General features: G+C 39.3%; 1 long non-coding RNA gene across 1 annotated transcript in view; it reads left to right on the forward strand.

The window, feature by feature from the left end:
- Window positions 1-24,122, forward strand: part of LOC130832561 (uncharacterized) — a 40,062-nt gene that overhangs the window by 10,046 nt on the left and 5,894 nt on the right. The window contains exons 3-4 of the long non-coding RNA XR_009048324.1: window positions 19,386-19,511; window positions 23,204-23,270. This is a non-coding gene — a long non-coding RNA (uncharacterized LOC130832561). The remainder of the gene's footprint in view (window positions 1-19,385; window positions 19,512-23,203; window positions 23,271-24,122) is intronic.

Consider the following 24,122-nt stretch of genomic DNA (forward strand, 5'->3'; position numbering starts at 1 on the left):
TGTTTACAACAAACCCACAGGTAACATCATATTCAATGGTAAAAAGCTGAAAGCATTTCCTTTAAGATCAGAAACAAGACAAGGATGCCAATTTTCACCATTTTATTCAACATAGTATTGGAAGCCGTGATCACAGCAATCAGAAAGATAAAGAAATAAAGTGATCCAAATTGGAAAGGAAGAAATAAAACTGTCACTGTTGACAGATGACATGATAGTATACATAGAAAATCCTAAAGACACCACCAAAAAGACTATTTGAAATCATCAGTGTATTTGGCAAAGTCACAGGATACAAAATTAATACACAAAATCTGTTGCATTTCTATACACTAGCAACAAACTATCAGAACGAGAAATTAAGAAAACAATCCAATTTGCAGTTGCACTGAAGATAATAAAATACTTGGGAATAACTCCACCTAAGGAGGGAAAGACCTGTACTTGGGAAACTATAAGATACTGATAACAGAAATTGAAGACACAAACAAATGGAAAGTTATACCATGCTCATGGATTGGAAGAATTAATATTGTTAAAATGATGATGGTACCCAAGGCAATCTACATATTCAGTGCAATCCCTATCAGAATACCAATGATATTTTTCACAGAATTAGAACAAATAATTCTAAAATTTGTATGGAAACACAAAAGATCCCCAAATAACAAAACAATTTGGAGAAAGAACAAAGGTGGAGGTATCACACTCATAATTTCAAACTATACTAAAAAGCTACAGTAATCAAAACAGTATGGTACTCACCATAGAAATACAAAGGATCACAAGAGATTACTATGGGCCAATAAAATGGACATCCTAGAAGAAATGGACAAATTCTCAGAAAGGTACAATCTCCCAAGACTGAACCAGGAAGAAACAAAAAAATATGAGCAGACCAATCACAAGAACTGAAATTGAATCAATAATTAAAAAACTCCCAACAAGCAGAAGTCCAGGACCAGATGGCTTCACAGGTGAAGTCTACCAAACATTTAGGGTTAACACCTATCCTTCTGAAACCTATTCCAAAAAATTGCAGAGAAAAGAACACTTCCAAATTCATCCTATGAGGCCAGCATCACCCTCATAACAAAACCAGACAATGATATCACACAAAAAAGAAAATTGCAGGCCAATATAACTGATGTACACGGATGCAAAAATCCTTACCAAAGTACTAGCACACCGAATCTAACAAAACATCAAAACAATACACCATAATCAAGTGGGATTTATCCCAGGGATGCAAGGATTTTTCAGTATCCACAAATCAATCAGTATGATATACCACATTAACAATTCTTTGTTTTCTTTTTTAATTTTTTCATCTTTATTGGAGTATAATTGCTTTACAATGTTGTGTTAGTTTCTGCTGTACAACAAAGTAATATCAGCTATATGTATACATGTATCCCCGTATCCCCTCCCTCTTGAGCCTCCCTCCCACACTCCCTATCCCACCCCTCTGTCATCACAAAACATTGAGCTGATCTCCCTATGCTCTGCAGCAGCTTCCCACTAGCTATCTATTTTACATTTGGTAGTGTATATATGTCATTGCTACTCTCTCAGTTCATCCCAACTTCCCCTTCCCATTCTATGTCTTCAAGTCTGTTCTTTACATCTGTGTCACTATTCCTGCCCCGCCACTAGGTTCATCAGTACCATTTTTCTAGATTCCATGTATATACATTAGCATACAGTATTTGTTTTTCTCTTTCTGATTTACTTCACTCTGTATGACGGACTCTAGGTCCATCCATCTCACTACAAATAACTCAGTTTCATTCCTTTTTATGGCTGAGTAATATTCCATTGTATATATGTGCCGCATCTTCTTTATCCATTCATCTGTTGATGGACATTTAGGTTGCTTCCGTGTCCTGGCTATTGTAAATAGTGCTGCAATGAACATTGTGGTACAAGTATTTTTTGAATTACAGTTTTCTCAGGGTATATGCTCAATAGTGGGATTTCTGTGTTATATGGTAGTTCTATTTGTAGTTTTTTAAGGAACCTCCAAACTGTTTTCCATAGTGGCTGTACCAACTTACATTCGCACCAACAGTGCAGGAGGATTCACTTTTCTCCACACCCTCTCCCGCATTTACTGTTTCTAGAATTTTTGATGATGGCCATTCTGACTGGTGTGAGGTGATACCTCATTGTGGTTTTGATTTGCATTTCTATAATGATTAGTGATGTTGAGCATCTTTTCATGTGTTTGTTGGCCATCTGTATGTCTTCCTTGGAGAAATGTCTATTTAGGTCTTCCACCCATTTTTTGATTGGGTTGTTTGTTTTTTTGATATTGAGCTGTATGAGCTGCTCCACATTAACAAATTGAAGGATTAAAAGCATATGATCACCTCAATAGATGCAGAAAAAGAATTTAATAAAATTCAACATCCATTTATGATTAAAAACTCTCAACAAAATGGATATAGAGGGAACATACCTCAACATGATAAAGGCCATATATGACAAACTCACAGCTAACATTATATTCAATAGTGAAAAGCTGAAAGCATTTCCTCTAAGATCAGGAACAAGATAAGGGGATACCCACTCTGGCAACTTTTATTCTGCATAGTTTTGGAAGTCCTAGCCACAACAAACAGAGAAAAAGAAAGAAAAGGAATCCAAATTGGAAAGTAAGAAGTAAAACTGTCACTGTTTGCAGATGACATGATAGTATACATAGAAAATCTTACGGACACCACCAGAAAACTATTACAGCTTGTTAATGAGTTCAGTAAAGTTGCAGGAAACAAAATTAATATACAGAAATTTGTTGCATTTCTATACACTAACAATGAAATATCAGAAAGAGATATTAAGGAAATATCAGAGAAATTAAGGAAACAATCCCATTTACCACTGCATCAAAAAGAATAAAATATCTAGGAATAAACCAACCTAAGGAGGCAAAAGACTTATACTCCGAAAACTATAAGATGCTGATGAAAGAAATTGAAGATAACACAAACAGATGGAAATATACAATGTTTTCTTGAATTGGAGGAATCAATATTGTTAAAATGACTATACTATCCAAAACAGTCTACAGATTCAATGCAATCCCTATCAAATTACCAATGGCATTTTTTACAGAACTGGAACAAAAAATTTTAAAATTTGTTTGAAAACACAAAAGACCTTGAAGAGCCAAAGCAATCTTGAGGAAGAGGAACAGAATTTGAGGAATTGGGCTCCCTGACTTCAGACTATAGTACAAAGCTACAGTCATCAAAACAGTATGGTACTGACACAAAAACAGACACATAGATCAAGGGAACAAGATAGAAAACTCAGAAATAATCCCATACCCTTATGGGCAATTAATCTATGACAAAGGAGGCAAGAATATACAATGGAGAAAAGACAGTGTCTTCAATAGTGGTGCTGGGAAAACTGGACAGCTACATGTAGAAGAATAAAATTTAGAACATTCTCTAATACCACATACAAAAATAAACTCAAAGTGGATTAAAGACCTAAATGTAAGACAAGATACTCTAAAACTCCTAGAGAAAACATAGGCAGAATACTCTTTGACATAAATTGCAGCAATATTATTTTTAGATCTGTCTCCCAGAGTAATGGAAACAAAAATAAAAATAAACAAATGGGACCTAATTAAACTTAAAAGGTTTTTCACAACAAAGGAAACCATAAGCAAAATGAAAAGACAACCTACTGAATGGGAGAAAATATTTGCAAATGATATGACTGACAAGGGATTAATTTCCAAAATGTACAAACATGTCATTAGCTCAGTGTAAAAAAACAAGCACTCAGCCATAAAAAGGGATGAAATTGAGCTATATGTAGTAAGGTGGATAGACCTAGAGACTGTCATACAGAGTGAAGTAAGTCAGAAAGAGAAAAACAAATACTGTATGCTAACTCATATATGTGGAATCTAAAAAAATGGTACTGATGAACCCAGTGACAGGGCAAGAATAAAGATGCAGATGCAGAGAATGGACTTGAGGACACGGGGTTGGGGGGGTGGCAAAGGGGAAGCCCGGACGAAGTGAGAGAGTAACATAAACATATATACACTACAACTGTAAAATAGATAGCCAGTGGGAAGTTGCTTTATAACAAAAGGAGATCAACTTGATGGTGGGTGATACCTTAGAGGGCCTGGACAGGGCGGGTTGGGAGGGAGTCGTGGGAGGGAGGGGATATGGGGATATATGTATAAATATAGCTGATGCACTTTGGTGTACCTCAAAAACTGGTACAAGAGTGTAAAGCAATTATATTCCAATAAAGAGCTTAAAAAACAAAAACAACAACAACAAAAAACCCCAAGCAACCCAATCAAAAAATGGGCAGGAAACCCAAATAGACATTTCCCCAAAGATGCCATACAGATGGCCCATAGGCTCATGAAAAGATGCTCAATATTGCTAATTATTAGAGAAATGCAAGTCGAAACTACAATGATGTATAACCTCACACTGGTCAGAATGGCCATCATCATAAAGTCTACAAATAATAAATTGTGGAGAGGGTGTGGAGAAAAGGGAATCTTCCTACACTGTTGGTGGGAATATATATTGGTGCAGCCACTATGGAGAACAGTATGGAGGTTTCTTAAAAAACTAAAATAGAGTTCCCATATGATCCAGCAATCCCACTCCTGGGCATATATGCAGAAAAGATAAAAACCTAATTCAAAAAGATACATGCACCCCAGTGTTCATAGCAGCACTATTTACAATCTGCAAGACATTGAAGCAGCCTAAAAGTGCACTGACAAACGAATAGATAAAGATGTGGTATATATGTGTATATGCAATGGAATATTACCATAAAAAGAATGAAATAATGCCATTTGCAGCAACATTGATGGACCTAGAGATTATCATATTAAGTGAAGTAAGCCATACAGAGAAAGAGAAATATCCTACGGTATTACTCATACATGGAATCTAAAAAAATGACACAAATGAACTTTTTTACAAAACAGAAATAGCCTCACAGACATAGAAAACAAACTTATGGTTACCAAAGGGGAAGAGGGGAGGGAAAAATTTGGAATTTGGGATTAACAGATACAGACTACTGTATATAAAACAAACAACAAGGATCTACTGTATAGCACAGGTAGCTATATTCAGTATCTTGTAATAACTTATTATGTAAAAGAATCTGAAGATAATATAACTGAATCACTTTACTGTACACCCGAAACATTGTAAATCAACTATACTTCAACAACAAGAAAATAACAGCATGGTACCCACAATAAAGCAGACACATAAATCAATGGAACAGAATAGCGAGCCCAGAAGTGAATCCACACTTATATGGGCAATTAGTCTACAGCAAAGGAGGCAAGAATGCACAGTAGGGAAAAGAAAACCTGTTCAATCAATGGTGTGAAAATTAGACAGCTATGTCCAAATCAAACTGGAATACTCTCACGTGATGCACAAAAATAAATTCAAAATTGATTAAAGAGTTAAATGTAAGACCTGAAACCATCAACCTTCTAGAAGAAAACAGGCAGTAAGCTTTCTGACATTGGTTTAGTGATATTTTTTAGAATATGTCTCCTTAGGCAAGGGAAATAAAAGCAAAAATAAATGAGTACACCATCTAAAAATCTATTGCACAGCAAAGGAAACTATCAACAAAATGAAAATGCTGCCTACTGAATGGAGAACATATTTGCAAATCATATATCTGATAAGGGGTTAATAAACAAAATATACAAAGAACTCATACAACTCAACATAAAAAAAAAAATAAAACCAAAACAACCAGATTAAAAAATAGGCAGAAGACCTGAGATGAGATTTTCCCAAAGAACACATACAGATGGCCAAGAAGCACATGAAAAGATGGTCGGCATCAGCGATCATCAGGCAAATGCAAATCAAAACCACAATGAGACATCACCTCCTGCCTGTCAGAATGGCTGTCATCAAAAAGACAACAAATATCAAGTGTTGGCCGAGGATGTGGAGAAAAGGGAAACCTTGTACACTGTTGGTGCAAATATCAAGTGTTGGCCGAGGATGTGGAGAAAAGGGAAACCTTGTACACTGTTGGTGGGAATGTAAATTGGTGTAAGCCACTATGGAAAACAGTATGGAGTTTCCTCAAAATATTAAAAATAGATCTGCCATAGGATCCAGCAATTTCACTCCTGGGTATTCATCTGAAGAAAACAAAACACTAATTAGAAAAAAAAACCATGCACCCCTATGATCGTTGCAGCATTATTTACAATAGCCAAGGTATGAAAGCAACCTAAATGTTCATAGATAGATGAATGTATAAAAAGATGTGATTTTATATGTAATGTAAATATTACTCAGCCATTAAAAAGAGTGAAATCTAGTTATTGTGATAATGTGGTTGGACCTAGAGAGTATTATGCTCCTGAAATAAGTTACACAGAGAAAGACAATTACTGTATCATTTCACTTATATGTGGAATCTAAAAAACGAAGTAAAGGAACAAACATAAAACAACAGAAACAGAGTTATAGATACAGAGAACAAGCAGCTGGTTTCCAGAGGGGAGGTGGGTAAGGGAAGGAGAGAAATAGGTAAGGGAGATTAAGAGGTACAAACTTCCAGTTGCAAAATAAATGAGGCACAGTATGAAATGTAGATACTTCCATATGTCTGTATTCATATTCTAAATGAGGACTATAGTCAACATGTAATATTTTTTATGGTGACATTGTAACTAGGCTTATTGTAGTGATCACTTTGAAATGTATATAAATATCAAATGACTATTTTCTGTAATAGGAACTAACATTGTAGGTCAACTATACTTCAAAAACAAGCAAGCAAACAAATAGACAAACTTATAGAAAAAGAGACCAGATGTGTGGTTACTAGAGACAGGGTTGGAGGGAGGTGCGAATCGGATGAAGGGAGCCAAAAAGTACAAACTTCCAGTTATAAGATAGAAAAGTACAAAGAATATAATGTACAACATGATAAATATAATTAACTCTGTTGTGTGTTATTAGTGTAAGTCGTTAAGTACATCCTAAGAGTCATCACAAGGAAAAAAAATTCTTTCTTTAATTTTGTATCTGCATTAGTTGGATATTTACGAAACTTACTGTGGTGATCATTTCATGATGCATGTAAGTCAAATCATGCTGTACACCTTAAACATATACAGTGTGATATGTCCATTATACATTATATTTCTTTTTTTTAAAATTAATTAATTAATTTATTGGCCGCATTGGGTCTTTGTTGCTGCACATGGGCTTTCGCTAGTTGCGGCAAGTGGGGGCTACTCTTTGTTGTGGTGCATGGGCTTCTCATTGCAATGGCTTCTCTTGTTGCAGAGCATGGGCTCTAGGCACGTGGGCTTCAGTAGTTATGGTATGTGGGCTCAATAGTTGTGGCTCATGGGCTTTAGAGCACAGGCTTAGTAGTTGTTGCACAGGGGCTTAGCTGCTCCACAGCATGTGGGATCTTCTGGGAGGAGGGATCGAACGTGTGTCCCCTGCATTGGCAGGCGGTTTCTTCACCACTGTGCCACCAGGGATGTCCTGTTCATTATATTTCAATGAAACAAAACAAAAATATAAGTGTGCTCAGGATTTCCTGTGGGAGCTTCCTAGCTGAGGCCAGCCACAGACAGAGAAAGTGGAGGCACTATTTCCCAGGGGTGGGGTGGCCTGCTCAGAATTGCTGTTAGGTTGAAGGATGCCTAGCACTATGGATTCTCCCAAGAGCAGACGCTGAGATAGGGCTGGGATGCGGGTAATTGACTTGGGAGGTGATCCCAGGAAACAGAAGTGAAGAAATGGGGAAAGCAGGCTGTGGAAGGGGGAGAAGTCAATAGCAATTACTGCAACAAACAACTGGGGCTTCATCCTGCTGGGAACCCACTGAGAAACTTTGTGGAACAGCCTCAACACTGTCCTCCCAAATGATGAGCAAGCTGGAGTAAATTATCCCCTGACTTCCATCCCCCTCACCCCTCTGCTTATAGATCACCATCAGGGAGTCAAGTTATGTCCGCAGAGCAAGGTGAGCTGCCTAACTCATCCCCTTCTTGCCTCTATCACAACCACCAGCATTAGAAGAGCAGCACCCCACCATTTCTGCCCCTCCTGATTTCTCCCACCCAACTGTGTCACTACCTTTTCTCTTTGCTGTGTTCTTAGGTCTGAGCTTGAAAGAGGAAGTGAAGCGGGAAGATATCTGCCTACAACCCATTCTAAGAAAAAGGAACTATAGTGGTTTGTTTGCTCCATTTCAATGTATTCAGCCTACCCAAATAACTCTCAACCACCTCACCTCATCCCAAAGCAAGGGAATGGAAAGAAGGAGAAGGCAAAAAAGCAGGCAGGCTTTCTGGAGTGACTTCTGTCATCACAGAGTCATAGAAGCAGAGCTAGAAGGGATGAGCTCTCACGTTAGAAAGAGGACAGTATCTTTTGTTTCTCCCACTACTGCAGCACCTCCTCTAGGCAAGCTTCCCTGGTTTATCTTGACTTTCTGCCTTCCAACCTACGTAATCACAATTGGGGCTCAGCCCTTTATGCCCTCAGAGGCAGACTAAGCCTATGACTACTAGAAGAAACTTGAACTTTGTACAGGGGAGTATCCTCTATGGGGAAATACGGCTTCCGTTGCAGTTCCCTGTTTCCCTTACCTGAAGCTCTCACTCACCTGTCTGTCATCCACAGGAGCTCACAGGGAGAGGAATGTTAGGAGGTAATAGCTTCCTCATGTCACCAGGTTTTTTTCCCCCCAGGTTAAGATGCTGAATTGAACCCACACATCTACTTGTGCTCCCTTCTGAAACCCACTACAACTTATGTCGTGGTTGTTTTTTAAAACAATCTCGCAATGACAGAAAAAAGAGACTCGCAAGGATAGAAAGAACAGAAGAGACAAGAGCATAAAAGAATTTTGAAAGCTGGACAACAGATGAATGAATGCTAATTGACTTAGCAGTCGCAAGGAAGCTGACACTCAGGGAAAGCTAAGAACAGCCCTGCTTTCATGGCAAAATCCTTACCAAAAAAGAATGGGCAGGTTTAGATACCTCTGGAACTGCATAAGCCAAAAATCAGGAGAACTGGGTTAAAGGTGATTGAGAAGCCGTTAAAGTCCTAGTTCTCCTCTCCCACCTTCCATGTTCAGGGCCCCTCTCCCACCAAGTAGAGGGCTGGAGATTTAGTCTCTGGAGAGGGTAAATCATCTCTGGACTTGGGGCACCAAGCACAGCTGAGGACAAAGGTTTCATGTGTAGAAGAGCAGCATAAAGTGAACATTTACTCACTGCAGGCTGAGATCCTCAGCTTTCTTTTCTATTTACTTCCCAAATCACTAGCAGCCATGCCCCACCCCTCTTCTCTGGAACTCTGACCAGTCAAAAAGGAAAGAACTAAGGATACTGGCTTTGGCATTTCCAGTAAATGACCACCTATGTCTCCCAACTGTGAATTCTGAGTTGACAAGCGTGACTCCTGCATTGAGGGCTCTCAATAAGCTTTTTAGGCCTTCACTCTTAATCAAGAGCAGACAGCCAAATATTGTACCTTAGGTTCCCTAGAAACAGAGGCTGAGATGAGGATTCAGGTGCATGTGATTTATTGAGGGCGGGCTCTCTGGAGAAGCCTCCTCCTCCTCTCATTTCCCACCTTCTCCCCTCAGAAACAGCAGGGGAAGGAGCTGAGCAAGGATGTGGTCTCAGCTGGAGTCTAGCCTCAGTCAGATCCCACAGAGAGCCCTGAAATGTGAATTGCACCAGAGAGTTGATCTCACCTTGAAGCAAGAGGGCTGTTTCATACCCACATATTAATCAGCCACTGGCTGCAGGCGCCAGAAAGGAGACCATAACCTCCCAGGAAAGGCAGCTTCTGGCTGAGGACAGTTCTCTAGAGAAAGGGACAGCTCTGATCTACTAACAACCAACATTCACAGCAGCTGGGGTTATGGGCAGGACACTAATAACATCCACTGCAGAATACTAGATATCTGAAGAAAATGGCCAGCATGGAAGATATGGCACAAACAATAATCAAAAGGAACTAACAATCAAAATAAACAGAAAAAAACAATTTGGAAGAAACCAAGACATTCTCAAGAATAAGAGAGGATATTACAGCCATGAAACAAGAATAAGATGCTATTTTATATGACAGGAAACAAAAATAAGCTTTTAAAACAAACAAAAAACGATAGCAGAAATGAAAAACTCACTAGATGGTTTGGGAAATAAAGTCTGGGTTGTTTCCCAGAAAAATAAATCCAAAATGCAAAACCATGAAAAATAGGAGAGAAAAGAGGAATGTAGGAGGAAGAGTCTAGGAGGTTTAACATCTGAATAACAGGCATGCCAGAAGGAGAGGGGAGGAAATTATTAATGAGATGATTCAAGAAAAATTTCTCAGATGGAAAAGAACACAAATTTCCAGTTTGGAAGTACCCATCACATACCTAGTTCAGTAGGAAAAAATAGTGCTACCAAGGCACATACTTGTGAAATTTCATAACCCTGGGGACAAAGAGCAGATTCCACAAGCTTGAATAAAGAAAAAAGTCATATACCAGGTCTCAAGAATCGAATGGTTTCAGACTTCCCTTCACTGGAACTCTTCCAGCAGCCCTGGAAGGTAGAACACTAAAGTAATAGCTTCAAAATTCTAAAAGAAAATGGTTTCCAATGTAGAATTTTATACCAGCCAAGCTATATCAATCAAGAAACAAGTAGAATAAGACAATTTCAGATATGCACAATCTCATGCTTTCTTTTCTAGGAAGTAACTAAAAGATATGTTCTACCAAACTGAGGGAGTAAACCAAATAGAAAGACACAAGATGGAGGGGATCCAACCCAGTGGGGAGGATTTGGAATTCCCATGAGGTTGACATTGGGTGAACATAGGAGGATTGGAGGAGAAAGACTTAAGACACAGATATGTTAAGGACTGTCATCACCAAGATGACTGCCATTGTGACATCTTTTTAAAAAATTAATTAATTAATTAATTAGTTATTATTTTTGGCTGCATTAGGTCTTCATGGCTGCATGCAGGCTTTCTCTAGTTGTGGTGAGCGGGGGCTACTCTTCATTGTGGCGCGCAGGCTTCTCATTGTGGTGGCTTCCCTTGTTGCGGAGCACGGGCTTTAGGCATGCGGGCTTTAGTAGTTGTGACACATGGGCTCAGTAATTGTGGCTTGCAGCCTCTAGAGCTCAGGCTCAGTAGTTGTGGCGCACAGGGCTTAGTTGCACCGCGGCATGTGGAATCTTCCCAGACCAGGGATGGAACCTGTATCCTCTGCATTGGCAGGCGGATTCTTAACCACTGCACCATGTGGGGAGTCCCTGTGCCATCTTTACAATCAGTTTTGCTTAGAGGCACAGACTTTTGAGGTAAATTGGCTAAATGACAGAGACCCCACTTATTTTTGGAAAGAGAACTATACTAGTACAGTTGAGGCTTGGCATTCAGTCCTGGCTTTGTTTTGAAGTCGCTGTGGGAGGATCTCCTTCCCTCCCTGGACCTCAGAATCATCCTCTGTAAGTGTTGTGGATGGACTATGTGAATTCCATGCGTCTTTAAGGCTCTCTGTGCCTCTGTGAAATTTATTCTTAATAGTATACAGTTCTATTGTTTTTGATAAATGTATAGCCATGTAACCACTTCCACAATTATGGTGCAGAATAGTTCCATCGCCCTAAAAAATGTTCTCATGCTAGCCTTCAGTAGTCAACCCCCTCCTTTTAACCCCTTGAAACCACTGATCTATACTCTATCCTTACAGTTCTACCTTTTCTACAATGTTGTATAAATGGAATCACGCAGTATGAAGCCTTTTGAGTCTGGCTTCTTTTATTTAACACAATGCATTGGTTTGACATACTGACCAGCACTTAACACTGACCTTGTTTTTAGTTCTTCGCCAAAGCAGACTCTGAAACAAGAATTCAAATGCAAGTCGTGTGGGAAGAGATCCCAGAAAGTACCAGCTACGTTTAATGAAGAAGTGATATAGGGAAGGGGAGGAAGCCGATACACGGTGTGTTTTTTCCAGTGAGATATCACTGTGGGCAACAAGCTCTAACCTCTTGGGACTTTGGGATCCAGTGCAGAACACACACCTCAAAGGTGTCTAGCCCAAGGGGTGAAGAAGCTGGGATATTTATCCACCAACTCCCTGTTCATCATTGGTTGAGGGTTGCTAGAAACCTTAATTCTCCAGCACTTCTAGCTTGCCTGGTGCGTGGACCAAACATGTTCCTGTGAACAGAAAAAAACAGCCCTAAGGCACACCTGTAGGCAGTTACAGGTGTGCATAGTAAGCAGCATTTGGTGTGCAGACGTGAGTGCCAAGGGGATGTGTGGGGTGCTGACAACATCAACTACACCCTGCTGCCTCCAGTGAGAGAGTGAAGCCCTCATATACCACCAAACAACTTCAGAGGAGCCTTGGGGGATTCTGGAGTGGGGGCCTAAGAAGAGAGGACGGTGAACCCAGGGTCCCATTGGAAGAATTCTAAGGATGGGGACTTTTTGCCTTGAGAATAAATAGGAGAGGGCCTCTGAGAGGTAAGACTACACTACCTGAGGACTGATGGAGATCACCCAAAAATAAGGCTGTGCTCCCCGTGCTAAATCTCACCCATGCCACCCACCCTCTCCTCCGTGAGAGTCAATCCCCTGATGTGAACAGTAGGGACTTTTCTCTAGACAGTTGGCAAAACCGGCTTTTATTATTTACTAAGAACCCTTAGGTCTTTTCTTTTAGCAAATTATTGGTGTAATGGATGTGCATCTCGGCAGAAAAAATGCAAATGTGCAAGAATATCTTTCTGTTTTCACCTAAGTTGAACTCAGTTTCTATCGCAAGCTTCATTTTGTGTTGGTGCCACCTTAATCTCAACCAGTTGTTGCCCAGGTTTCCAGGATGCTTTCAGGAATCCAAAGCGTTGGCAGATAGCTTCTGGTCTGTATCACCACCGTCCATGTCAGCTCATACAACATATGCTCTTTCAACCTTGTCTTTGCTGGTCAGTTCACACAAGCCCTTGCTGGCCCAATCCTCATCCTTGGCTGAATGATTCCTTTGGGGCTAGCTGTCTCTCAGCCAACAATAGCCAGGACATGGAAACAATCTAAATGTCCATCAACAGATGAATGGGTAAAGAAGATGTGGTACATATATACAATGGAATATTACTCAGACATAAAAAGGAATGAAATTGGGTCATTTGTAGAGATATGGGTGGACCTAGAGAGTGTCATTCAGAGTGAAGTAAGAAAGAGAAAAGCAAATATTGTATAATAATACATGTGTGTGGAATCTAGAAAAATGGTATAGATGATCTTATTTGCAGGGCAGAAATAGAGACACAGACATTATATTATTGGTGCTGTGTATGGAATCGACGGCTGATGGGAGCATACTGTATAGCACAGGGAACTCTACCTGGTGGCCTGAGTAGGAGGAATGTCCAGAAGGGAGGGGATGTCTGTGTGTGTATGGGTGATTCATTTTGTTGTGCAGTGGAGGCTAACACAGCATTGTAAAGCAACCATACTCCAATAAAAATTAATAATAAAAAAGAAGCATGTTACTTGCATTAACGAAAAAGTAAAATTTGTAAGCAAAGAACTAAATTCTTCAATATTTCTAAAGGCATATTGTATATCTGCCTTATATATTTTTTTAATGTCAGTATTCAGTTTTGAGATCAAAATTATGCTAAAACTGAGTAAGCTATTCATCACTTAATGGCTTATTTTGTCTTCAGTTTTTAATTTTATAAACTTTTAAAATACTACAATATTTAACTAAGGCCTAGAGTTTCACTATGATTTGCATTTGGATCATAATGATTGCTATTCTTTCATGTGAATGTTAAGACATAGAGGATAAGTGGTTGAAATAAATTATAAACCGAAATGTAGAAAAACAAAAACAAACTATGTGGAATAATAGTGGCTAGAATGGACACCCTTGTCTTGTTCCTGATCTTAGAGGAAATGATTTCAGTTTTTCACCATTGAGAATGATGTTTGCTGTGGGCTTGTCATATATAGCCTTTATTATGTTGAGGTAGGTTCCCTCTATGCCCACTTTCTGGAGAGTTTTTTAAAATTACAAATGGGTATTAAATTTCATCAAAAGCTTTTTCTGCATCTATTGAGATGATCATATGGTTTTTATTCTTCAGTTTGTTAATATGGTGTATCATATTGATTGATTTGCATATATTGAGGAATTCTTGCATCCCTGGGAAAAATCCCACATGATCCTTTTAATGTGTTGTTGAATTCTGTTTGCTAGTATTTTGTTGAGAATTTTTGTGTTTATGTTTATCAGTGAAATTGGTTTTTGCATCTATGTTCATCAGTGAAATTGATTTTGCATCTGTGTTCATCAGTGATATTGGTCTGTAATTTTCTTTTTTTGTGATATCTTTTTCTGGTTTTGGTATCAGGGTGGTGGTGGCCTAGTAGGATGAGCTTGGTAGTGTTCCTTCCTCTGCAATTTTTTGGAAGAGTTTGAGAAAGATGGGTGTTAGCTCTTCTCTAAATGTTTGATAGAATTTACCTGTGAAGCCATCTGGTCCTTGACTTTTGTTTGTTGGAAGATTTTTAATCACAGTTTCAATTTCATTACTTGTGATTAGTCTGTTTATATTTTCTATTTCTTCCTGGTTCAGTTTTGGAAGGTTGTACCTTTCTAAGAATTTGTTCATTTCTTCCAGGTTGTCCATTTTATTGGCTATAGTTGCTTCTAGTTGTCTTATCATCCATTGTATTTCTGCAGTGTCCATTGTAATTCTCCTTTTTCATTGCTAATTTTATTGATTTGAGTCTCTCCCTTTTTGCTTGATGACTCTGGCTAAAAGTTCATCAATTTTGTTTATCTTCTCAAAGAACCAGTTTTTAGTTTCATTGATCTTTGCCATTGTATTCCTCATTTCTATTTCATTTACTTCTGCTCTGATTTTTAGGACTTCTGCTAACTTTGGGTTTTGTTTGTTCTTCTTTCTCTAGTTGCTTCAGGTGTAAAGTTAGGTTTTTCATTTGAGATTTTTCTTGTTTCTTGAGGTAGCATTGTATTGCTATAAACTTCCCTCTTAGAACTGCTTTTGCTGCATCCCATAGGTTTTGGGTTGTTGTGTTTTCATTGTCACTTGTTTCTATGTATTTTTTTATTTTCTCTTTGATTTCTTCAATGATCTCTTGGTTATTTAGTAGCATATTGTTTAGCCTCATGTGTTTGTGTTTTTTACAGTTTTTTTTCCTGTAATGGATTTCTAACCTCACAGCATTGTGGTTGGAAAAGAGGCTTGATATGATTTCAACTTTCTTAAATTTACTGAGGCTTGATTTGTGACCCAAGGTGTAATCTATCCTGGAGAATGTTCTGTGTGCACTTGAGAAAAAAGTGTATTCTGTTGCTTTCAGATGGAATGACCTGTAAATATCAATTAAGTTTATCTGTTCTTTGGTGTCATTTAAAGCTTGTGTTTCCTTATTAATTTTCTGTCTGGATGATCTATCCATTGGTGTAAGTTGGATGTTAACATCCCCCACTATTGTTGTGTTACTGTCAATTTCCCCTTTTATGGCTGTTAGCGTTTGCCTTGTCTATTGAGGTGCTCCTATGTTGGGTGCATAAATATTTACAACTGTTATATCTTCTTTTTGGATTGATCCCTTGATCATTATCTAGTGTCCTTCCTTGTCTCTTGTACCAGTCTTTATTTTAAAGTCTGTTTTGTCTGATGTGAGTATTGCTGCTCTAACTTTCTTTTGATTTCCATTTGGATGGAATATCTTTTTTCCATCCCCTCACTTTCAGTCTGTATGTGTCCCTAGGTCTGAAGTGGGTCTCTTGTAGACAGCATATATATGGGTCTTGTTTTGTATCCATTCAGCCAGTCTGTGTCTCTTCGCTGGAGCATTCAATCCATCCACATTTAAGGTAATTATCAATATGTATGTTGCTATTAACATTTTCTTAATTGTTTTGGGTTTATTTTTGTAGGTCATTTTCTTCTCTTGTGTTTCCCACCTAGAAAAGTTCCTTTAGCATTTGTTGTAAAACTTGTTTGGTGGTGCTGAATTCTCTTAGCTTTTGCTTGTCTGTAAAGCTTTTGATTTCTTCCTTGAATCTGAATGAGATCCTTGCTGGGTAATCTTGGTTTTAGGTTTTGCCCTTTCATCCCTTTAAATATATCGTGCCACTCCCTTCCAGCCTGCAGAGTTTCTGCTGAGAAATCAGCTGATAACCTTAGGGGGATTCCCTTGTATTTTTTTTTTTAAAGATCTATTTATTTAGGCTGCATTGGGTCTTCATTGCTGCATGTGGGCTTTCTCTAGTTGTGGCGAGCAGGGGCTACTCTTTCATTGCAGTGTGCAGGCTTCTCATTGAGGTGGCTTCTCTTGTTGCAGAGCACAGGCTCTAGGTGCGTGGGCTTCAGTAGTTGTGGTGCACAGGCTCAGTAGTTGTGGTATGCGGGCTCTACAGTGCAGGCTCAGTTGTTGTGGTGCACAGGCTTAGTTGCTCTGCAGCATGTGGCATCTTCCTGGACCAGGGCACAAACCCACATCTCCTGCACTGGCAGGTGGATTCTTAACCACTGAGCAACCAGGGAAGCCCCCCTTGTATGTTATTTGTTGCTTTTCCCTTGCTTTTAATATATTTTTTAAAAAAGACATATTTTCAAAGAAAATAGGCATATATACTTCTCTATAGACAGAAGTTTTAAAGGCCACCAAGAAGGTGCAAAAGAGGTAAAACTAGAGGAAGTGTGTGTGGTCTGTGTTTCCAGGCAGACCAGATGGTGGGTGGAGCCTTCCTCAAGTGTACAGGATTGCAGAGAGAGGGGAAGAGGCAGGGCCCTGAGACCAGGGAGGGGAAAAAGAAAGAGAAACTAGGTTTGTTATAGGATATAGGACTGCAGTTTCATATTTGGAAGTGCCTGTGTATGATAAGTAAGTAGGGTTTGGTAACAGGTTGACGAAGAATTATACATTTGCCACTTCTATAAAACATTTTGTTCCCTATTAAAAATCTTCTGTGCATATCAAATGAGATTTATCCATGAATTCATGTAACAAGCATTGAGCTGCTGCTAGGCACTGAGCAATGTTCTCTGCACTGGAGACAGAAACTGTGAACAAATGAGTTGAGTGAATGGACTCAGAGAATTAGCTATGAAAGAAAGAGAAAGCAAGTGTATGTATGAGAGAGTGGGTGAGTAGATGACAGAGGCAGAAAAGGCTTTTCTTGGCAGGAGATGATGTGGGGTTTTCAGTATCCTTGGCACCTGCAAAAGGAGACTTGCCCAGCTTCCACCCTCAGCCCATCTGGCCTCGGGAACAGCTTTAAGCAGACATTCCCCACTCTCCTCTTCCTTGGAGTCCTTTCCTCTTTTCTTCCTCCTTTTCCTCTTCCCATGTCTTCCTTTACCTTGGAACTTGGGAGGACCAAACCTGGAGGAGACAGTGAATGTGACTTCCTTCTCTTGCTTCCATCTTTTCTTTCTATCTTGGACCCAATTCAAAAAACAAAGATGAATAGAGGCCTACTGGGCCTGGAATCATGCAGGGGATATAAGATGGGAGACTCCCATTGCCAAGGGCAATTCTCCAGCAAATGGACATCTGGGAGCCATTAGCAGCCAACACACACAGGAACTGGACCAGGGTGTACCAGTCAGTAAAGGGGATCAAAACAAAAACAAGCATCCACAAAAACAAGGATGTGAAGTAGCAGATAATCTTACCCTCAGCTCAAGGGAATGCACATTGGTGTAAGACTTTGGAGAACAATTTGATAATATCTTATAGGCCCAGCACTTCCATTTCCAGTCATATACCCTAGAGAAATGTTTGCATGTGGGAGAGTCTTGCAGAGAAAGGGAGAGAGGAGTGCTGCAGACTGGGCCTCAGGGAGCACCAGCATTTAGGCAACAGGAAGGAGATGGAAGACTCAATTGCAGACTGGAGGAGGCAGGAACTATGTGATTTTTCTCATTGTAGTGTCTCTAGTGACATGTCTGGCACATGAGGAATGCTCCTGGGGTGCAAAGGAAAGGAAGGAAGAAGCAGTGAAGGAGATAGAAGTCAGAGAGTCAAAAAAATAAGAAGCCCTCACCCTGAAAACCAGAGGAAGAGATTGTTAAAGGGGTTGGACAGTGAGAAATAAAATATTGCCTGCCATATCAGCGCAGTCATCAGTGATTGCAGCCACCCTCAGTGGTGAGCCCTGAGGGATTTCAGGATGGAAACAAGGAATGCCAACCATAGAGCAGCCATCAGACTGCACCCACCACTGAAGCTGCAGCCTGAGGAAACTCGGTGAGAAAACACAGGATACTGGCCTCAGATAGCTGAGATGCATATTCAAAGGAATGACTTCAGTGAGCCTAGACTCTTGCATCTTCCCACACATAGAAAAATGCTAAATTCCTTAACTTGAGATATCTAGTTTTCTTTTATTAACAGTAGCCAGAGCTGTGTCATAACCATCCTTTGGGGCCTCTGCTGGAAAAGTAGAATCAAGTCAAATAATGCCTTTTTAATTATATCCTCTTGTATTATAAATGTAGGACAGTACTGTATCATACCTCTGTGAATGTATTGATAAAATATCTCGCACCTGGTTTATGATAAGTAGTAGTGACTGTGTTTTATCACAGCTGTTTTTAATGACATTATTCTAGAATGTTTTCTTTCTAGATGCTGATTGAGAAGCTAATAAAAAAAATGGTGCCGGGTACCACAACAGTAACAGAACTTTGCTGTTTTCTGGAGTTGTATTTTTATCTTTTTTTTTTTTAATGGAGTGTACTGGATGTCTGTATAATTTTGTTTAAATGACTGTGGAACCTGGAAAAGCTGTTGCTGCTATTGATGAATACAAACTGTTATTGATCTTTTTATATGAATAAATAAATCTATGTCTATATATAATTTTCAATTTTGGAAAAATGTCCCAGTTGTACCATGTTGGGCTGGCATTGTACGGAAATTAACAGCCATATTGGTCTAGAAACGTCAAAAATAATTTTTTCCATTTGTACAGGGTAATGTGCAGTATTAAATATGTAAGATTTTATCTACATGGGTTTGGCTACAGAAACTAAAAAAGTATTCTAAAAAAAAAACCCTGCAAAAACCAAAAACACAAAAATGAAACAGTAGCCTTTTCTTCTGATTATGTGGTGTGGTTGCAAAAACTCCTATATATCCTGGCTTCCCCCTGCCCTTCCTCTTTGGAACAGTTTTCTCAGAATTTATCTGAGAGGCTGTCTCCAGGCATTGAAGTCCTAAGAACGTCCTCTGAATAAAACATGACTCTCAACTTCTAGGCTGTGCTTTTTTTTTTTTCCCACTTGATAGTTATGGTGACCATGAAGGGACCAGAGCCAACGTTTCTCCTTTGCCTGAACTCTACAAGGATCCAGAGCCTTGGTACCAGCAGGACCTCTTTTGCACACCTGGCTCATCAGAGTCTAGACAACTTAGGTGAGCCTCTCCTGGTTCTCAGATCTCCCAGTTTTTGGTTGAGATCCTGAATTTTATTTGGTGGTGTCTAACAGGTACCCGCCTCCCCAGTTGAAAGATATTGGGGAGTGACCCCCTCTAATATGAAAGATATTAGGGGAGCCCGGTTGAAACACACTGGGGCTCCTTTTAGACACTGAGTGGGTTATCCTCAGTTGAAGGATTGGGAAGAGTTTGCTCACTTAAAAGACTGAGTAGGGTTGGACTGGGTAATTAGGGGGAAGACTGGCCTTTCCGTGAATTGGCTACACTAGCGATGTTATTTTGACAAACTGACCTCTGAATGGGGAATAAATGCTTTCAAAACAGAAGAAAAAGGAATGACATATTGCCAGTCCCCAACTAATACCCCAGCCAGGTTTATGTATATACAAAATTTATAAGTACTTACTTAATTGGGAATTAAAGGAAATCTTGCCCTAGAAATGAGGGGACTCTTTTATTGCACACACAGGTACATTTAAAAAGCTGGCTTGATAAAATATCTTTTCAGAATTCTTTCTTTAAACAAAGGCCTTCTGGGGGGAACTTGCATTTCTCTTCCTGTGTCTTTGAGATGTAAATGTTCTACCTGATCTTCTTAGGGAGGGGTGTGTGTGTGTGTGTGTGTGTGTGTTTTGAAAACTTGATCTCTGCCATCCTAGTTTTGGGAATAAACTTTCTGGATCTTTTATTTAGGTGACATCCTCCCCCATTCTCTTATGGGAAAGCCTCTTGTGTCTTAATGGTTTGAGTTACTATCAATATATGTCTTATTAACAGCCGAATGATGGATTCTTTAAATTGGAGAAACTTCTAAAGTGGTAAATTTTTAGAGAGCTCTCATTATAAACAGGTGTTTTATTAGTACCTATATAAAAAATCAAATTAAAGGTAGAAAAAAGAAATATATCTAATGGTTAACCTAAGAATTTTTTTTTAAAATATTCATTTATTTATTTGGTTGCACCAGGTCTTGGTTGCAGCAGGCGGGCTCCTTAGTTGTGGCATGTGAACTCTTAGTTGCAGCATGCATGTGGGATCTACTTCCCAGAGCAGGGATTGAACCCAGGCCCCCTGTGTTGGGAGAACAGAGTCTCATCCACTGTGCCACCAGGGAAGTCCCAACCTAAGAACTTTTTAACTTTAAAACAAGTAAGAAAAACTGGTTTGGGAAGCTTTATTTCTGGTCTTTGCTTCCCGTCAATGGGTCTTACAGATGCTAGTAAAAACATTTGAATAATTAATGTTAACAGGAAAAAAAAACCTGTAAGGACAGTCTAGATACTTGTTGGAACAAGGCAGAAATTTTAAAAAGGACTTATCTGAAATGAATAAAGAACTCTTCAGATGTTACTTAAAATGGGGTAAATGAAATGGACATGTATGGGATTAAAACACAAGGTTTTGATATTACACTACCTGAGATTAAATGGGCCAAAAGGGACCCCCTACTAGTCTTCAACATTAAAAGCCATACAAGTCCATGCTATCTACCCCAGTTTTAAAAATATATATTTAAGGGGCTGGAAAAAAATGTTTATACTGAGATACCTGACCAGCAGTTACTTGGGGCAACAGTTAGGCCAAGGGCCTATGTTCCTTGGCTCAAACCCCCTCTAGGGATCCCAGAGCATTTTATATGAAAATGGATGAAATGGACAGGAAATAAAAGAAAGAAAAATTTCTAGAACTCCTCATGTAAGATCAAAATTTGTTGATTGGATCCTAATGAAAGCTAAAGGTATAAAAATTGATAGGATTGGGATAAATATATAAAAGTTTATATATGTGTATGTGTGTGTATGTATGTCTACCTCTGGAAAGTATTATTAAAATTGAATTCATAAAGAGCTCAATTTAATTTGAAAGTGCTTACAAATTAAATACAAAAGAAAACAGCCAGAATGACTTTCAGATTCATGCAAACTGGGAAATATTCAATATTAACTTGATATCTGGTATTAAAGTTAAAGTTTGTTGATCTACTTAATATATACATCTTTATAATCATCAACATTAGGTATAATACTTTATTGTATCTAGGTTTAATAGCAGTCAAATAAGACATTATTTCTGTTGCAAGGAAGATAACTTGATATGATGAAAATTTAAGGTAAATGTAAATGAGATAAGAGCTTTTGGGTAAACTCTTTTAGAATAATTATATTTTAGAAATGTCTATGTAAAATGATCTCTTCAGATATTTGGTAACAAAATTCTAGAGTTGTGCTAATTTAAGTGATGGAAGTTTATTGAATATCTCGGTCATTCCTAAATAAAATGAGATCCTGAGATGGCAATTACTAAACTGAGAAACTAAAGTATTTAGGACTATTAATAAATGTTTGTTGTCATGCTGAGATTTTTTAGAAATTATCACTGGTAATTTATGTTCACCAATCTTCAGAATGCTAATGTAAAAGACATTTCATAATTGCTTACTTAGTTTTCACTAGAAATTAAGGTTTTTAAGAGTTGAGAATTCTAGTTTAAACATGTAATTAAAGCTAATAGAAATAATATGAAGCATATCAGTATACAGTAGGAAACTAAAATATGTGTTCTCATTAAGAAGGTGTGAGGAATGAAATTACATTTTATTGAGGAAAAAGAAAGAAAGTATGTCTTAGAGCTGGTTGTTTTGGATGGAAAAATAAGGGACAAACTGGTATGGATACAGAAAGTTGATGAAAGGTTGTGGAAAGGAACCCTGAGGAAAAAAGTTTTATGCATGGTCAGGATTAACTAAATTTAGACTGGAGTTAACAAAGTGAATGGATTTAGTTGTTAAGAAAGCTAGTATAGGATTGGAATTTGATTTCTCTCTCTGTTAAGAGAATGAGGTTTCTTAGAGTGTTCCTTTTTGATAACAGGTTGTGTGAGTTTCTTTGCCCTTAAGTGATCTGTTTTTTTTTTTTTTTTAAATCTCTTTGTGACTTTGGTTAAATGAATAAGTATTGTTTCACAGTGACCTATAATCTTGATGTGTTTTAAAACCTTTTTGATATTTCTGAGCCCTCATGAAGGGCAGGCAGCCAAAGGCCCCAGGAAAAGGTAGACTCATTTCCTTGTAAATTATGTGGTTATAGGGTGGGAGTTTCACATGTGGCTTTTTTTGCATAATCAGGTTAGCAGGTAGTTAGTACGTTAGAGGGCCCATAAAATCTCCAGCTGCTCTGACTCACAGCATGAGACATCTGTGAAGTGAGCTAGAGGGATGGAGCACTGAGGAGGAAACTGCCTCGTGGCCTGCCTATATGGTGTCAGGTGGGAATACACTTTGGGGCCTAAGTGTCACAAAAACCCAGGCTTTACAATCAGTCTGAGTTGAAGTCTTGGTCCCAATGCTTGCCAGCTACGTGTCTAAGGGACAGGTAAGTAATCCTCCCTGAACCTTTGTTTCCATGTGAGGGCAATGGTGGTGGTTTCAAGGTGGAGGATTGGCCTGGGGAAGTGTAGCTGCCTGCTCTGACAGATCCCTGAGGAGGGCAGTTGTGGCCACCAATTTCTGGACTCTAATCCTCGAATTTTCTCAGAAATTTAGAGATTGGCACTTTGGCAAAACTGTTGGGCAGTATCTACTAAACTCACTGTATTAGTTTCCTAGGACTGCCATAACAAAGTATCACAAACTAGGGGACTTCAAGTAACAGAAATTTATTCTCTTACAGTTCTGGAAGCTACTGGAAGTCCGAAATCAAGGTGCCAACAGGGCCACACTCTCTCCAACGCTCTAGGGTGAGTCCTGCTGTGGGGGTTACCATTGCCCCCTTGCCTCAGGTGTGAACTTTTCTGTGGAGGCCAGGGGCAGGGCACAATCATGCATTTGTCAGTCCTGATAACATACGGAAGGGTTGGGAGCCCTCATTGTAGGAAAAAAGGAGGGAGCATTATGGAGCCTAAGCTAATTGGGGAGGATATTTGGGGATCCTCACATCCCCTCTTGTGCCCTTGAGATGGCCCTGGATCCTCAGCATCCTGGTGAGGTTACCAGGTGTGGGTGGGAGCAGTGAACTCTGGCAAGTGCTGCCTCTTCGTGATCTCCCTCTCCCTGTTCCAGGGACTCACCTCTCCACCCATGTCCCTGTCACGTTAGGCTAGAGGTATGGGGTATGGAGAAGCTGGAGGTGGGGCTGGTAGGGACTGGTAGGAGATGCCTGAGGAGCAAAGTATCTGCCTGAAGGGGCTGCCTGGGGAGCTGACTCAGTGGATGCCAGGCAGGCTGGGAAGGTGGGGTTCTGTCTTAATTCCAAAAAATTCAGCCTCAGAACATATGGGAATTTGGAGTGTCTGAACTTCCTACAAGCGTGGTTGGGTGGTTCATAGGGCCATGCCTTTAGAACAATGTCATTGAGCCCTGGGCTGCCCACCTCCTGCTCTCCTTTCTATCTGCATTCATCCAGTTTCTAGAAATAGAGATGAGAGGATCTATATCTATATCCATGTATATCTATATCCATATATATTTATAAATCTATATCTATATCTTGTTAGCCCTCCATATCCACAGGTTTTACAGCCAAGGGTTCAACCAGCTGATCCTGAGTTGGTTGAATCCGTAGATGTGAAACCTGTGGATACACAGGGCTG

Source organism: Hippopotamus amphibius, chromosome 12, assembly GCF_030028045.1.
Source record: "Hippopotamus amphibius kiboko isolate mHipAmp2 chromosome 12, mHipAmp2.hap2, whole genome shotgun sequence".
Taxonomy (NCBI): domain Eukaryota; kingdom Metazoa; phylum Chordata; class Mammalia; order Artiodactyla; family Hippopotamidae; genus Hippopotamus; species Hippopotamus amphibius.